At 36.0% G+C, this 17666-nt stretch overlaps 1 non-coding gene and 1 pseudogene across 1 annotated transcript; one reads left to right on the forward strand and one right to left on the reverse strand.

Annotated features, from left to right (window-relative positions):
- The first annotated feature begins 2043 nt into the window (after positions 1–2043).
- LOC148584493 (small nucleolar RNA SNORD90) lies at positions 2044–2151 on the forward strand. The gene has a single exon (XR_015912926.1). It is a non-coding gene; the product is annotated as a small nucleolar RNA SNORD90 (small nucleolar RNA).
- A 3798-nt stretch (positions 2152–5949) lies between these two features.
- LOC148584494 (uncharacterized) lies at positions 5950–9167 on the reverse strand (annotated as a pseudogene).
- Positions 9168–17666: the final 8499 nt, after the last annotated feature.

Consider the following 17666-nt stretch of genomic DNA (forward strand, 5'->3'; position numbering starts at 1 on the left):
AAATTCTTTTCCGTTGAGACTCAAAGGTTGGTCACTTGGAAATGTCATTTTGGTAAATAGGCCATTGGCAATTCATGCCTTCAAGGACAGCTTTGTTTGAAATATTTTTTTTTCAAAATAAAATAAAATAACAAACAACGGAAATAATTAATCATTAATCATTCACAAAACACTCAAAATTATTTTTATATTTATATTATATCAAAAAATACTTTCTAAAAAGCATTAACAAACCAAATCATAATCTTTTTAGAGCACCGTTCCGTAGCATAGCATGTTCCAGCCTTCAATTTCACATGTAGAATTATGTGTATATACATATCACGGGTTCTAAGCTTTGCTTCTGCATTTTTAGAGAATCTTAATCTTAAGAAGAAGAGAAAAAAAAAAAAAAAAATGTATTGTTTATGAGAGACAATCATGGCGGGCATTCACACTCTGGTAAATAGGTACAACGCAACAGCTTGGCGTGAGCATAAGTTTTGATTAATTTCGTATTAAAAGTGGCAGAACATGGCTCTCCATCCGTCGGTTGTACTAAATATTATTTTTTTATTATACCTTCATTCACTCAAATTTAAACAAATGGCACCGCTACTTCTCAACCTTTCCAATCCACAACTAAACAAATTCTTACAAACCTTCATCCCTGTCCAGCTTCTAAGAGTCCTTATTGGATGTGATACAATGTTGGGGAACATGCATTAGCCATTACGTGGAACCAGCTCAACTTTGTTCTAGGGAATAACCCAATAAAATCATGCCTCCATGATATTTAAAAATAAAAAGTTTGGGGAAACTTCAGAAAGCCCCCCTGAACTTCTAGCCAATTTGAAAAACCCTCCCTGAATTTCCAAAACTCTCATTTAGGCCCCATGAACTTTGGTTTTCTCTCACTTTGGACCATTTTAACATTAAACTACGTCGTTTTGGGCTGGGTATGTGTTTAATTTTGGGATACAAAACGACGTAGTTTAATGTTAAAATGGTCCAAAGTGAGAGAAAACCAAAGTTCAGGGGGCCTAAATGAGAGTTTTGAAAATCAGAGGGAATTTTTCAAATTGGCTGGAAGTTCAGGAGGGCTTTCTGAAATTTCCCCAAAAAGTTTCTTTGTGACATACATATAAAGTAATCGCTTGATGATCACTACTGTTGTTACTTCAAATTCAGAGTCTTTAGAGCTTAAATAATTTTTTTAAAAAAAAAATTATTTATGTTATCTTTTTTCACCATTGCAACTTCCCAGTGTACCAAATACTCTATTAAATTACAGGGAAAATCTTGGAAATTTTCCCTCATTCAAAATCCCACTAAGCAAAACCCCTACTTTCGATAAACCCAAAAGAACCAAAAACAAATACCAGGAAAAAAAAATCTGAGAGAGAGAGAGAGAGAGAGAGAGAGAGTTTACGATGAGAGACTGAACGAGAGGGACTATCTCTACAAGGTCTTGGAAAAGGACCCGATCCAAGCTGCCACTTGGATCAAAATTTTTTTTTTTTTTTAATAATTTAAATATTTATGATATTCCAATATTCCTGATTTTAATATTCAAATATTTCTACATAATCCACAATCCAATCTATACATAATCCACAATCAAATATTTCTACATAATCCACAATCCAATCTATACATAATACAATCCACATCCATAGCATAATCCACAATCCACATTCATAATCCACAATCCACCTTCACAATCCAATCCACATCTATAATACAATCCAATCTAATCCACATCCATAATACAATTCACATCCATAACACAATCCACAATTCACATACATAATGGAGATATTTTTTGATAAGGGGTTTTTGACGCGTCATTTTTGACGTTCAGCAACAGTCAAAAGGGTAGGTGTCAAAAAACTCATATTTTTGACGTGTCTACAGTGACACGTCAAAAATTTGGGACGTGTCTACAGTGACATGTCAAAAGTTTTTGACGTGTTGGTAGCAACACGTCAAAAAATTTTTTTTTTGACGTGGCAATTTAGGACACGTTAAAATTTTTTTTGACGTGTTAAAAATTGCCACGTCAAAAAAGTTTTTGACGTGTCATTTTTGACACGTCAAAAATGTTTTGACGTGGCAATTTAACACGTCAAAATTTTTTTTGACGTGTCCTAAATTGCCACGTCAAAAACATTTTTGACACGTCAAAAATGTGTACGAGTGGTTTTTGACGTGTTATACAGTTTGACACGTCAAATTTTTTTTTTTTTTTTTTAATAATTTAAATATTCCTGATATTCCAATATTCCTGATATTCCTGATTTCAATATTCAAATATTTCTACATAATCCACAATCCAATCTATACATAATCCACAATCAAATATTTCTACATAATCCACAATCCAATCTATACATAATACAATCCACATCCATAGCATAATCCACAATCCACATTCATAATCCACAATCCACCTTCACAATCCAATCCACATCTATAATACAATCCAATCTAATCCACATCCATAATACAATCCACATCCATAACACAATCCACAATTCACATACATAATTCACAATCCAATCCATACATAATACAATCCAATCCATATATAATACAATCCATATTCATACATAATACAATCTACATACATAATACAATCCACATCCATAACATAATCCACATCCATAACACAATCCACCTTCATAATCCACAATCCATACACATCCATAATACAATCAAATCCACATCCACCTACATAATCCAAAATCCACCTACAATCTATAATCTACATCCATAATACATAATACACCTCCATAATACAATTTAATCCACATCCATAATACAATCTAATCTACATCCATAATCCAATCCAATCTACATCCATAATACACTCCAATCCACATCCATAATACAATCCAATACATAATCAAATCCACATACATAATCCAATCCAATCCATAATCCACGTTCATCAACAATTACAAGAATATATATATCCAACACAACTTCATTAAACAAAATTCAATATCCAATATATATATCTAACACAACACAACTTCATTAATAAATTAATATCAAATATTCAACACAACAGAACTTCATTAATAATATATATCCAATATCCAACAAATATATATTCAACACATACTTCATTAAACAAAATTTCAATACACATACTACATTTCAACACAACACATAATAAAACATATATATACATCAAAAAAACGTTCTAACACAAGGCAAAACAAATATACAATAAAACATTTCTGGATTATCTACTAGAAATAAGTTTCAATTAGTCTCAACAAACATATAGTTTAATCTATCTATATACAAAATAATAAACAGTGATGATCAGCCCTGTGGCGCCCAACTCAACACAATCATTCTCCAACTCCTAATTTTCATTACCTGCAAATGAGTTGTGAACCAATAATAATCAATACAAAAATTAAAAATTACTCTATAATATGATGTAAATATACTTAAGTTCTAAAATGGACCGCTGTAGCTAGGGGTTTCTAACATTATTTCTAACAGTTAACAATTGTTAGAAAAACAAAATAAAATATATAATTACCTCTAGGGGGCGCAGATCCAGACGTTGACCCGAACATTGCCTCGATCTGGCGGAAACGAGCCTCAATCGTAGCATCTTTCTCTGCTATCTGGGCTTTTTGTGCTTCAATCTGCCTCGCCATCTCATCCATTGCACATTTTTGTGTTGCCCGCTCCTCTTCAAGTTCTCTAATCCTATCTGTCATCTGTGAGAATGAGGAGCTCCAAGAATTTTGAGACCGTGTCTAGGACGGTGTATAGTATGAATGTATGCTGCCCCGCACCGGCAGCACATTCGGACCCAGCTGACGGACCCTGCCAGGATACTCCGGCTTATTTCCATGCGCCTCAGCATACGCATCATTAGGTGTCCACCGTACCGTCCCTTCCGTCACGGTATCAGTATTTGCCGGGTCAGTGGGCATCAATTCTTTCATCCTCTCTTGTACATTAAAAAACAAGTTAGTATCTCGTATAAGGAACGTTAATCATAAATAATTTATCAAAATATATATGCTTGAGTACTTACACATCTATCCCTGACCACGTCATTCGGATAGCCACCTTCCTTGTATGTGTGAGTCTTGATGTAACTTTCTGCTCGAGTTGGAGGAGTGCCCCCCGCGGCTACGGGTTGCATAGAAAATATATCAATACAACAATAAAAAAAAAGCAAATGATTGACCTAAACAACCGATTATATATATATATATATATATATATATATATATATATATATATATATATATATATATATATATGCAATAAAGATATATAAATACCTCTTGATATGTCGCTCTAGCGAAGCGCATCGACCCGGTGCAGTGAGGCGTGTTGTTTTTCGCTCGCAATTCCTTCATCTTGGCAACATACTCCTACATGTATATCACTCTTAAAATATCAGGCCTAACCCAATTACAATTAATTGAACTAGCCAATTGCTCCTTTTGTCTTCTTATTCAAATATATTCATGTTTCAAAACACAAATTAGATTGGTCATTGGGATGGTTTATGGCTCAAATTTATCTACCTTAATCGGTATAGTTTTTTTTTCCCCAATTTTTCCATATTCTGTTTTTTGTTCCTAAAAGTTGTTTTTTGGGGAATAATAACTTTAAAATAAGAAGCATGAATATTTTTCTTTTTCTTCCTAGTTTTTCTTTAAAAAATAACTTCTATATATGTCATTCATAAAATATTTTGAAGCTCGTAATTGCTGAAAACACTCCGGACCTACCTGATTTTTCGGGTCGCACCATCTCGCCAACAAGATGTTCAAGTCCTCGGTGTCGTATTTCCTGACGGCAGTTTCACCCATTCTCGCCTTCACTGAGTCTGGAGTATCGCCCGGTTGGATTTTTAATGAGCGTTTTACAGAGTGTCTCCAACTCTTCAACTTCGTGCCCATATCTTTGAAGGCGTCCCTTTTAATCGCCTCAAGATCGTACTCAGGCGGCATGTAGAACTGAGTCTGCATATATAAGTCGAACAAATTAGGTGTATAATTGCACACATTAACGTTTAAAATATTGAAATACATGTGCGAAAATATGAGCAAAAATTTAACCATACCATCAGGGTGTCCCATACATCTTCCTTCACACGGGGATGTACATGCTCCTATTCATCCTGGAGCCTAACATAAGTCTCAGCCCTTATGACGTTGCCAGTCTCCCTTCTGAATTTCATCCCGCTCAATCCTACGGGCTGCCACGCCTTATTGTACTCGCAGACGATTTTTTGGCCAAGGGGGACCTCCCACTTCTTGTTCGATTCTGGGATGTCAACAACCTGAAATTGGGTGCTCCCGTCTCCCCTGATACCTAACACATTAATAATTGGAAATGTTAATTATTTGAAATTTAATAGTAACTACATAAATTTTATATATATTCCAAATGAGTTTTTGAAGCATATATACTTACTTATTGTCCGGAGTTGTCGAACACCCAACACTTCTGGAGGATCATCGGCCTCCAAGTCACCTGAGCCATCATCCACATGCTCCCCATAATATTGTGTCTCACTGTCATCTGGCTGCAATGGCTCACTGTATGGGATGCCCGTGTTCAACTCGGGGGGAAACATCCTCTGTACCTCACCATGTGCACATACACCCAGCTCGCTCATGGTAGGATATGGAGTACCAAGATCATATGCGGCCTCCGTGTGATAGGGAACCGGCTGAGACCCTTCCCCATGCTCAGGAAGTAAGGGTCTATACCCCTGGTCGTCTATCTGTACGGACCCCCGTCGTCTACTCTTCCCCTGTGTACTCATGTCAACCTGCAAAACACATAATATACTCAATTAATTATGTATATAATAGATAAAAAATTCACCATAATAACCAATCAATGTAGAAAAAAATAACATTAAATACGTCAAAATAATGTGAACGAAATATATTATTAAAGTTTAAAATTTTTTTAAATCACATACGGATCTAAATCTTGTCGGATGTAGTTAATGTCATCCTGCGGATCTACGGCATTATTGCTGGTCAATAAGAGCGGCTCACACTCGTGGTAGTTGACACTTTCATGATCAGAACCTTCACCTTGGCCAACGTCGTATATGTTTCTAGGTTTAGTTCTTACAACACAAGCCCAATCAGGTTCCCTTTCATCTTGGACGTAAAAGACTTGGTCAACTTGTGACGTTAGCACATACGGCTCATCAGTAATTTTCAGGCCCCGGTGGACAAGGTTTTTGAAGCTGACAAGCAGTATGCCATACTCGTCTACTTTGTACCCCCTGTCCCTTTTATTCTCCGCCCAATCGCACTTGAACAAAACATACTTACTCCTGTCGAAGTACTCCACCTCAATTATTTCCGTCAACTTCCCATAGTACGTTTCGCCATCAACTGTTGGCACGCACACCCCGCTGTTTTGAGTCATCTTTCCAGCATCGAATGCTATAGTGCGAAACAGCTTTCTGTTAACCACATATTTGTTATATCTGGTCGCTGTGGCCTTCGGCCCTCTACAATGCATTACCAGTTTGTCACCTAATTCCTTCCTTTGTCGATCGTCCAATCGATCAACCTGTTACCACATACGTACAATTGACCATAAGAAAGTTAGTTTTCTTAGTTGTTATGAACCAATAACTAAATATTATGAGTCTGTAATAGTTAAACATCACGGTAGTCTTACGTAGTCACGGTACCAATCGGAGAACAGCGCATGATGTTGGGTTTCCAACTGATCCTCCGTCGTTCGCCCCCTATCGCATGTTCGCCTAAGTGTATCCATGTGCACCCTACAATACAATGTTTAAATTATATTATACTTCAAAACTAAGGGTGCAAGGTGATATTGAACTTGTATACACTACTAACACAACTTACGTCCGTAGTTGAAGGAACTTATCCGAGTTAAACATAATGTATCGGTGAATTTGTGTCAATGTGACACGGTCGAGGATGACTCGTGTTCCCGCCCCCTTTGAACCATCCGGGTTTCTTACAGTCCTATTATGAAATGTTGGTGCATGATCTAGATACCTTGAGCAGAACGCCACCAACTCCGTTGCTATATAGCCCTCAGCAATGCAGCCCTCAGGAGCCGCTTTATTGTGGACATTAGATTTGAACACCCCAAGGCTTCTACATATGACCATAATTCATTCATTATAGTTAGTGACGGTTTTATATCGAATAAAAAATAATAAATATGAATATTAGTAAAGTTATTTTACCTCTCTGCCGGATACATCCACCTATATTGTACCGGTCCTCCAAGTCGGCATTCACGGACAAGATGCACGACTAAGTGAACCATCACAGTAAAAAAACTTGGGGGAAAGACCCTTTCCATCTGGCACAAAGTAATATAAATGTCACCCTCTAATCGGTCCATATCATCTTGTGTCAATGAAGTTGAACATATGCCCCGAAGAATGCAGACATCCCGACAAGTGGTCTAACCACGTTTCCTGGCAATGATCCACGCAATGCAATAGGAAGAAGTTGTTGCATAATTACGTGACTATCATGGCTCTTCAAACCGAATATCGTACGATCACTAAGTCGTACACATCGAGAGATATTCGAGGCATATCCGTCCGGCACCCTTACATTTCGAAGCACTTTCAAAAAATGTGTTTTCTCATCCTTAGACATCGTGTGACAAGCTGCGGGCATATATGTTTGACCATCTTCGCCCGTGTACGGATGAAGCGTATGTCTCAACCCCATTTCTTGCAAGTCTGCGCGGGCTTTGATGTTGTCCTTCGTTTTGCCTAGAATGTCTAGTATTGTGCCAAGAATGTTGTCCATCACATTTTTCTCAATGTGCATGACATCAAGGTTGTGCCGCAATAGATTATCTTTCCAATACGGCAACCTAAAGAAAACACTTTTCTTCTTCCACAATACATTAGCAGTATCGCCTTCTCTTTGTGTCGGCCCACTCTTCTTCCGTTTCTTGTCTTTTTTCTTCTTATCTGCCCTTGCCTTACCGGCATTCTCATTTCCATATGCCATATCTTGTAATTGTCTAAGAATTTCATCTCCACTTGGCACATCGGGGGCACATTCAAATTCTTGTTTGCCGTCAAATGTTATTCTATTCCTCCTTCACGGATGATCAATGGGCAAGTATCGCCTGTGTCCCATATAAGAAAATTTCCTGCCGTGTTTTAACCGCCTGGACTTCGTCGAGTACATACAGCAGGGACACGCCTTCTCACCCTTGTTAGGCCACCCAGACAAATCTGCGTATGCCGGGAAGTCATTAATTGTCCACATCAACTGGGCTCGTAGCACGAAGTTCTTTTTTTGGGACACGTCAAATGTGCGTACACCTACAGTCCATAATTCCTGTAACTCCTCAATTAAGGGTTGTAGGTAGACATCTAGATCCATTCCAGGTGACTTTGGGCCCAGGATTATCAGGGATAGTATAAATGAAGTTTGTTTCATGCACGTCCAAGGAGGCAAGTTATACGGTATAAGCATTACAGGCCAAGTGCTATGGGATGTGGTCATGTTCCCGAATGGATTAAATCCATCAGAGGTTAGTCCAAGCCTGACGTTCCTACTGTCCGCCGAAAAGTCTGGATGCAAATTATCGAATGCCCTCCACGCTTCACCATCGGCCGGATGCCTCAATACACCGTCCTTAGTCCGGCCTTCTGCATGCCACCTCATATAAGGAGCAGTATGCTCTGACATAAACAATTTCTGTAGTCGTGGTATGAGTGGAAACCACCGCAACACCTTCACCTGGTGTTTCTTACTCGATGAGATGGGTTGCCCATCCTCATCTAACTGAATTTCATCATTCCACTTAGATACTCCACAAACAGTACATGTATCCAAATCCTTATTGTTCTTCCAAAATAACATACAATTATTAGGACACGCCGAAATCTTCTCATACACGAGGCCCATGTCCCTTAGAAACGTTTTTGCCTCATATGTATTAACCGGCAAAGCTTCATCACTAGGAGGCAGCAACTGATTGATGAACTCAAGAAAAGATGAAAATATTGCATTACTAAGTCCGCCAACACACTTCAAGTTGTACAGATGTACAGTAGCACTAAGCTTGCTATGTTTGGTACCATCATGAAGTGGCTTCTCTGCCTTCTTAAGCAAGTTAGTGTACTTTAGTACGTCACCATCATCAGCTTCTTCATTCACAGTTTCTTCATTCCCCTGTACCGCAACTTCAGGCTCACAATTGTCTTCCATGACACCGTGCATGCCGAATAGATCACGCAACATTGACTGCATGTTTTGACCATGTGCTGTACCTAAACCCTGATCTGTGTTCGTGGTAATCGACATAGAGACTGCAACAGGAGCCCGGACAGGCTTCTCCCCGTGATAATACCAGGTTCTGTATGCAATCATTATTCCCTTACCCCCTGTCAAGTGGTCAAATACCAAATCCGACGGGTGGCGCTGCTTATTACGACACACCTTAGAGGGGCAGTGAATTTTTCCATCAAGAATTGTACAGTTCCTAATTGCAAAGTCTACGAATGATCTACACCCGTCTCTGTATTCCCTCGTACCCCTAGACTTTGTCATCCAACTCTTGTCCATAGCTTTAGCTACTGGAACCCTAATTGAATAAAGTAAATCTAAGTTAGTTAATTAGATGGTTTTTTTTTTTTTTTTTTTTTTTTTTTTTTTTTTTTTTTGAGGTTCTTTAAGTACATCGTTTCAATTTTTATATTTGAACTTTTAACAAACAAACACATACATTGAATTTTACTTATAACATCTATATAATTTAAATATGCAAAACCTAAACAAAATTAAGGTCCAATTTTAAAAACATTTGACGTGGCACATGGGGATCCTTGATAAAACAAATGTAGCTATCTTATTTGCTGCAATTTTTTTGTTATCATTTTTTATGACATTAACATAATATAAATTTGTAAGAACTAAATTAATTTTTTTACATATGGGCACCCTAAATAAATTACATATATATGGGGATCCTAAATAAATTACATATAGCTAATTAGGTTAAATGTTGGGTTTTCTTTTTTCGTTTATTATAGCATTTATGCATTTGTATGGGAATTGTAGATAAAATAAATCCAGCTTCCAATGTTAGTTGTTTTTTACTTTGTACTTACGCATCTTAGCATTTACATACTTAATTATTCTAAATTTTCAAAATATAAACATTAATTAACGATCGACCAAAATAGATATACCCTTGTTAATTATTGTAGGTGTTTTTTTTTTTTTTTTTTTTTGGTTATGATAAGGTGCACAAGCAAAACCTACACAAAATATGGGTCTACATCCAAATGCAAAATTTCCAAAAAAAAAACAAAATTTCAAACTATTAGGGTACGTAATTGTACATGCATGCATGCAAATACATTAAATAATATTCTCACCATATACAAACCAAACATGTGAAACAAATAATTAATATATCAAAACATATATCTTAAGCAAATAAATTAATTACTTAACCTATAAAATTAATTTGCTAATATAATTACATCAAAAATATTTAATAATATACATTGTATATTACATTTTTATATAATTTATTTAATTATCTAATAAATAAATAAATGAATAAATTACTCACATACAATATATATACATCTATATATATATATATATATATATATATATATATATATAGATTAAATCAGGAATATATATATATATATATATATATACCTGATTTTCGAGTCGGAGAACGAGTTAGAGCGTGAGAGGGCCTTCGGAGCTTGAGGTCGTGGTCGCCGGAGGGAGCAACGGCGGTGACGTGCGCCGGCGAGAGAGAGAACCACCGAGAGAGAGAAACACCACGTGAAAAAGCGAGATAATGGCCGGGCTGGCTGTGAAGGCGCAGGTGAGAGAAATGCTGCGGAGGTGACGGCCCGGTTGATGGAGAAAAAAAAAATGGCAGAAGAAATTAGTTGCAGGTGGAGGAGTTGGGCGGGGGAGAGAAAGAAATGTGAGGGAAGAAACGTGCAGGAAAGGAAAAAGCAGAAAGAAAAAGAAAAGAAAAGAAAAAAATATAGGTAGCAGGTAGGGGAAGGCGCAGCCAGCTGTGCATGCGCCTTCCCGAGGGCAGGTCTTGACGTGCCACATGTGGCACGTCAGAACAATATTTATTTTATGTTTTTTTTTTTATTTATCTATAAAATTTAAAATTATATTTATTTTAATTTTATTAAAATTATTTGTACTATATCATATAATTTCTATTAAAATTATATTTGTTCTATTATATAATTTTTTCATCTGATACTTAAAACTAATTAGAGAAAAAATAAATTAATATTCTAGACGTATAGATAATTAGACGTATCAACTGACCGACCACATATGTTGTGTTGGCCGAGTTCATGTGAGGTTTGCGGGTCTTATAAAATAAATGTATCGAGTATGTTTTATATATTTTTTTATAAATAATATGGCTAGCTATCATATTAATATTACTAGACTGATTGATTTATGCATGCATGATACATATATATATATATATATATATATATATATATACGCATACATATATACCAAGTAATTTATACCAATATGATAAACTATAATTTGCCTATCCAATCAAAATTAATTTTTTAGGCCAATTAACATTAATTTGTTTTTTAATACATATTTTTTTATATCAAAATTAAAATTAGTTTTGATATATATATATATATATATATATATATATATATATATATATAATTTAAATTTAAATTTTTTTGACGTGTCAGGCATGACACGTTAAAACTTTTTGACGTGCCAGGCATGACACGTTAAAACTTTTTGACGTGCCATGCATGACACGTCAAAAGTTTTTCATGACACGTCAAAAGTTTTTGACGTGCCACACATGGCACGTCAAAAACCTATAATTAATAATTATATATATTATCTGATTTAAATTATTATAAATTATATTTATTTTAATTTTTTTTTAAATTATATTAACTCTCATATATTTACTCTATCCAATTACAAATAATTAGATAATAAATAAATTAATATTCTAGACGTATAGATAATTAGACGTATCAACTGACCGACCACATATGTTGTGTTTGTCGAGTTCATGTGAGGTTTGCGGGTCTTATAAAATAAATGTATCAAGTATGTTTTATATATTTTTCTATAAATAATATGGCTAGCTATCATATTAATATTACTAGACTGATCGATTTATGCATGCATGATATATAATATATGTATATGATGTTCAAATTAATATTAATGAAATGGTTGAATTATATGCTTGCATGTAATAATTATATTAATTGGTACACAATATATATATAGAATAAGTATGCATGCATATATTTATATATTAATTGGCACGCATGTGATATATATATACACGCATTCATATATACTATGTAATTTATACCAATGATAATAAACTATAATTTATACTAATGACAATAAAGATTAATTTTTTATGTCAAAAACATTAATTGTTTTTTAATGCATATTTGTTTATATCAAAATTAATGTTTATTTTTTTTAATAAATAAAAAGTTTTTGACCTGCGGAATTGACACGTCAAAAGTTTTTGACGTGTTAAAATTAACACGTCAAAAACTTTTGACGTGTTAAAAGAAGACACGTCTACAATATTTTTTTTGATGTGTCTGATTAGACACATCAAAAGTTTTTGACGTGGCAAACATAAGTTACTGTTTGCCACGTCAAAAAACATCTTTTTTTTTTTTTTGTAGTGAGTGCCAAAGACCGATGGAAATATAACAATGGCCTTAAGCCCATCAACTAGGAAAGGACCTACACAAAGTAATGGAGAAGAGGGTTTGGAGAGAGTCACCGAAAGTGTAGTGGTCAGCTCACTCTAACACCCTAATTAGTAAAAGTTAGCGACGAAGAAGGTCTAGGAATATAATACCATGTACCTTTCTACAATGCCATGCCGACAACCCTTACGAGGGGGAGACGGTCACTGGTTGGAGGTGCATTGACTCGTCAGGGCTCTTGGAGGGTCACTATGGGTGGCCTTTCCTTCTGATCACCTTCTGGGCCTTAGGGGAGGTCTTGGGCAGTTTAACCTGGTCCCTCCAAGGTTCCCTCAATTCCCTTGATTGGACCAAATGGTTCAACTAGGGGAATTTCCTTTGTTAAGAGTTTTGATTGGGAAGGGTGCAAATGTGCAATCCCCCCTGGGCCTGTCTAGGCTCTAGGCCGACCCCAATATGGGTGGCCTTTCCTTCTGATCACCTCTCAGGCGTTAGGGGAGGTCTTGATCTGATTAACCTAGTCCCTCCAGGATTTCCTCAATTCCCTTGGCTGGACATAATAGTTCATCCAAGAGAATTTATTTTTTTTCTTTTGGGGGGGGGGGGTGGGGATGTTCTTCGATTTCTGGGATTAATGGGTGCAGTGATGTTAATGTGGGATATACTACCTTTGTACGGAAAGGCATGAGGAAGTTCAAAAGCCTGCTTTATGCTACAGTCTATTTTGAGTGATGTGATGGTCTTTGTTGTGCAAACTTTAATATACTCGCAAGTGCACGAATCATTTTGCAATATAGTGTTGCAAGTGCGAGGTTGATTCCACACGGAATTGTGTTTATGAAAACAAAATGTATCTAAACCAATTAAATCTTAATATAGTTCCGAAATGTGATTGATTTTTTAAAATAGAAAATAGCATAAACTAAACAAAATGAAATTTATCAAATGACAAAGTACTAAGGTTGTGGAATCCACACTCACTAAATCATAGCAACATATTCTCAAGTTCATCAATACTTCCAAAATTCTCTACATAACACTCTTGATTCTCATCAAGATTGTTATGGGCAATATTATCATTAAAGCTCAATGAAAATCTTATGCATGTTCTACTTTGCTTAAAAGATTAAATCAAAACATCCAATGTATCCGCTTATTGCACAAAATCATAGTGGATACCCAATGCAAACCAAATCATCCAATGTATTCGTTTTCAAAGAAAATCACAACGGATACCCAATTTAAACCAAATCATTCAATGTATCCGTAAAACGAATCACAATAGATATCCAATCTTTTGACAAATGAAAATCCAAGCAAATCAATTGATATAAACTATCTCACATCATGAGAAAAACATGATTGAACTCATATCCAAGAATCATCTCACCAATTGAATTGAAGTAGAACATTTAAAACATCAAAACTCATATATTCGAAAAATATCAACTGACATGAAAATAAGGTTGTTACTCATTGGTGAGGCTTCATCCTCAATCTTAGTTGAGAAATTAGCTACACATAACTATGAAATTAAATCCTACAAACAAAAATACTAAACATAAAGGAAAAACTAAGCTAAAGAAAGACAAACAATGCTTCTCGTGTTGTGCCCAAGAGAGAGCCAGCAGGCTCATCTTCCCTTCTCTCTGACTGCTAGCCGTCCCCTTTTTGTCTTTCTTTTTTTTTTTTTTTTTCTATTTATTTGGCTTTACTAGGGTTTTTTTTTTTTTTTTTTTTTGTTTTACAAACGACGCTGGGCGAATTTTCTGGAACTGCTGTGCGTGCTTGAGCACTGGCTGAGTGAGCTCGAGCGCATTCATGCTTGTGGGTTCCTTCCTGTGGCGTAGGGGCTCGATCACTTGTTAGTTGGGATGAGTGAACATAAAGGAAAAATAGGCTTGTATTTAAAAAGGTGAACTCCATCTTGAGAAGGTTGTATTTAAAACGTTCGACAAGAAAGTTCGGGTAGAATCTCATTTGGTCCAATGTTCTCCTAAGCCTCCCTAAACTGGTCCTAACGCTACAAAAGGGTTTCTAACACTTTCTAACCCAAAACAATGTCTTTATGCATAAAGAAATACATTCAACAAGAATGAAATGCTAAGCCAAGCTTAAACCAAGATTAAAGACAACAACCTAACTAGAAGCTCAAACCAACAACTAAGGTAACTAGGAGAAGCGATATAACGACTACGTAAGGAACAAACTAAAGCTTAGAAGGTTACCTTCTCGAGGCAAGGCCTCCAAGGAATCACTCCTCTTCCTTTAAGAATCCTCACAACTCACAAAAACACTCAAGCAATAGTTCAAGAGGGCAATAGGGCGAAAATGAAGCTTAGGGGTCGAATGGGGATTGGGTATTTATAGATAGAAAAAGTTGTAATCTTTGTAGGAGCGATTCTAAAAAGCAGCAAATGTTCAGTATTACGGGGGCAAACGTTCACCTACTATTTACCCAGCGGTTTGTGGGTTGCGGTTGTATGCTCGGGCAATATCCACTGGTCAACCAAAAGTCCAAGAACGTTCGGTCGGTCCCCACACGAACGTTCTGCCGGTCCCCACACGAATGTTCGTGTATTGTTTGCAGGTGAACGTTCACATGGTCCCCCATACGAGAGTAAAACTAAAAAAAAAAAAAAAATTTAAAAAATATTGGTTAATGTTTTATGTGGGATATTTGCATGCTAAAAAGTGAGGGGGAAGCATGAATTTTCATTTTAATGATTTTAATGCATCTCCTAGTTATAGGACACCAGCTCCTACCAACTACCCTCAAAATATTTACCCACATAATCCATGTTCATACTGCTCCAATCCTTATCATCATTATAGTGATTGTCCATCATGGGGACAAGATTCTAATTTTTCATATGAGCAAACGAACACCAGTTTCTCCAGCCCGGGGTTTGATTCGAATTTCAATTGTTATAACTCGGACTGGAACAACCAATCTGATTTCTCAGGATCAGCTCAGGCTACAGGAAATTATGCTCACCAATTTGATGAATTGCACCATTCAGAATATCCACAGTTCGATCATCAAGCTCAACCTCCTGTTTATCAGTCTACCACTCAAGTGCCTGTACCACAATCATCACTGGAAGACATGATGAAAGCATTCATGCAATCAATGGATAAGAACATACAAGAGATAAAGCAAGATATGAAGAATATTACCCTGAGCAATTCCCAAGATATACAAGAGCTAAAAGGTTTCACCAATCAAGTCGTACAGGAGATGAGGAATTCCACCATGGCTAACAACAAAGACATACAAGAACTTAAGCAGGCCATGACCAAGATAGACGGACAGATCAATCATCTAGTTGCTGACTTCAACAGAATAGAGGAAGAAGAGCTTCAAAGTTAGCTGATGGCTGAAAGGCACTACATGATTGATGAGGATGATTCCAAAAATTCTTATCATGAGCATGCCCAGGTCACCATCACACTTGAGAGTGAGGAAATTGTGGATAACAAAGAGGAGGAAGAGAAAGAGGAGCAAGTTGAGCACCCTGAGCAAGTTGAGCACCATGAGAACAGTGAGCCACCAACAAATCCTGACCTACCCAGTGACATGGAAGTGAGTACTGAAGCTCCCGCCTACATCACTGTCCCTCTTGAGGCACATCAGGAGCCATCTTATGTCAAGATATTCAAGGACTTGTGCACACAAGCACACAAATCTAGGAACCACTTTCCTAAGAAGATCTGTCGAAGCAAGCAAGTCTACATAAGATGGCGAAACATCCTTCCAGAGGGCTATGAAGTTTTGAAGAAGAAAGGGTGGAAAGGATTGATTGGACATCCGCATGATAGGGGGAAGCATTGTAAAGTTTTCTCCTCCAGTTTATTTTCTGCACTTCACTCCAAAAATTCTTTCTTTCCTTTTTCATTATATTGCATTTCTTTTTATTTGTTTTTGTTTCTAACAGCAATCAATCTTTTGATGTTTTGTTTCTATGAAAAAAAAAATATTGCTGTTAGTTTTTGTTGACAGGTGTTTTGGTGTTTAAGTTTGGGGGACGCCCTAGCCTTGTTCACACTCCGATTTTCTTACTTCCGGTAATGTATTTCTATACTACACATTGAGGGCAATGTGTAATTCAAGTTTGGGAGTATGAAAAAACACTTAGTCTGTTTATTTTTGTTCTTATTTGTTTATTTTTATTTATCATTTTGTGTAAAAAAAATTGAAAAAAAAAAATAAAATTGTGCTATGTTGTTGTCAAGTTTGAGTTAAACTATAACTGTGATTTGCATTTCATTAGCTTGCTTAAAGGGTTGAACATCATCATTATGTCATTAGAAGTCTGAGTCCTTTGACTTATTTTTGGATAAAAGAGATTTCACTTGTTTTGAAATAAATTTTTATGAGCACATTAGCATGTTTTCTGTAAGGTATGATGTTTGAGCTTAAGCTTGTTCTCTTTGAGATTTGTTGGATGACCTATTGATGAATAACCATTGCCTTGCAAGATATAAAAAAAAAAATAAAAAATAAAAAATAAAAAAAAAAATAAAAAGCCATTAAACTACAATTGATTCGTGCACTTGCGAGTTAAAAAAATTTGCACATCAAGTTTTTGGTTTTTTTTTTTTGGGTTTTTTTTTGGTTTTTTTGTTTTTTAAATAAGAATAATAAAAACTTACATAAAAGTATTGATGTTCTTCATTGGTGAGGCTTTATCCCCAACCTTAGTTGGGAATTTAGTTCCACATAAAAATAAAATCTAAACCTAAAGAAAAACTAAACAAAAGAATTTTGCTCTCTAGTATTGTGTGTCTTTTCTTGAATGCAAAGAAGTCTACTTATAGGCTTAGGGAAGTCCTAGAAGCCCAAGTAAACCTAGATAATTCGGAAGTCTGTCTCCCAGTCAAAATAGAAGTCTGAAATCGGACTAGGATTCGTCCAAAT

Source organism: Corylus avellana, chromosome 7 (assembly GCF_965113065.1).
Source record: "Corylus avellana chromosome 7, dhCorAvel1.hap1.2, whole genome shotgun sequence".
Taxonomy (NCBI): domain Eukaryota; kingdom Viridiplantae; phylum Streptophyta; class Magnoliopsida; order Fagales; family Betulaceae; genus Corylus; species Corylus avellana.